The sequence below is a fragment of the Etheostoma spectabile genome, chromosome 18, assembly GCF_008692095.1.
Source record: "Etheostoma spectabile isolate EspeVRDwgs_2016 chromosome 18, UIUC_Espe_1.0, whole genome shotgun sequence".
NCBI lineage: Eukaryota > Metazoa > Chordata > Actinopteri > Perciformes > Percidae > Etheostoma > Etheostoma spectabile.
In genome coordinates this window covers 10,242,723-10,244,131 of record NC_045750.1, presented here as the reverse complement: position 1 = coordinate 10,244,131, position 1,409 = coordinate 10,242,723, and positions in this window count along the sequence as shown.

Here is a 1,409-nt window from a genome sequence, read left to right as displayed (position 1 = left end):
ACACACACACACACACACACACACACATACACAATACAGCTCAACAGTACCTCAAACTCCATCCCCCAAAATGATCATACAGTGGAATCGAAACCTCTCTAAAATAAAAATGGAACATTATAACCTCCATGAAGTTATTATTTATTGCAGGATTGTTGTATTAGGCTGCTTTGATTTTAGCTGACGTTCCAAATAAACTGGCAACTGAGTGTAAATCTAAAGAGCGTCAAGGAGTAGCTTTCCCTCATAGCTTAATGTTTCTGTTCACTGCACTATTTTTAGTAACTGTCTAGACAGTTTCAGTAATTAGATGTTTTTTTTTTCTTTCTTGTGACTCTCCCAGAAAATATTAGAAACACATAAGACAATGATGGAATGAAAGAACCGGTTAAGTAATGCATCATCTCTGTATATGAGCTACCCCACAGGACTAGCATGTAACAGCCTAATGTAGCATGCTTGGTAAACACAAATTACAACAGAAAGTAAAACTGATGACTGAACTGGAACACAACACTCCATTCGTATAAACTCAGCTGGACATGCAGTCTAACTTGATATAGGATATCATCAAAGATGGCCAAGTTATCACAAGCATCCTGTCACCTCACTCAGGGGCATTATGCCAGGCGTGGACCTGACATAAATGACCTGAGGCATGCACATAACAAGCTACTCAGTATACTGAGTTGCCTGTGGAGAAATCCAACCCTTTGTGTGTGTGTGTGTGTGTGCTTGTGTAAATGAGTGACAGTGTCTGTGCACATTTGCAGGTGGCAAGTAAGAAATACAATTATCTGCTTCCAGAGGAGTTCTTTTTCAGTTTAAAAACAGATTCTGTTTTGTGCTGACTCATGCATTATTGCAAGATGCTGCAGTATGTAGGCCTATATATGTGTGTGTGTGTGTGTGTGTGTGAGTGAGAGCGAGAGAGAGAGAGAGCGATAGAGACTCAATCAGCACCTGTAATTACTGTATTATGTTAAGGTTTAGAGGGTAGAGACAACATAAAAAAGTCAAACTACTTATCCTGTCTCCTGGGGGCCGTGTAGATGACCATTGACACTGAAGTGATGCAATTCTGGCCCGTTTTTTAGTAACAAATTACAAAAAAACAGCATGAGGAGATGTCACACAGTTACTGTGTGGTAGAAACCTGGCTACTATTTACTGTAAGCCTGTATTTCCTCTCTGACCTCGTCAGACTATGGCTTTGGAGCCAATCATCAATTCATTCATGAATACTGTGAGTGATGGTTGAAATGGTCTTTCCCCAGTGTAGGTAAAGGCTCGGGCCAACAGAGGGAGACCTTGGTCTACAATAAAACCACCTTCAAACAAGAGAATAAAGCCATCTTTTGTCAAATGGTTGATTTGATAGATAGACAGATAGATAGATAGATAGATAG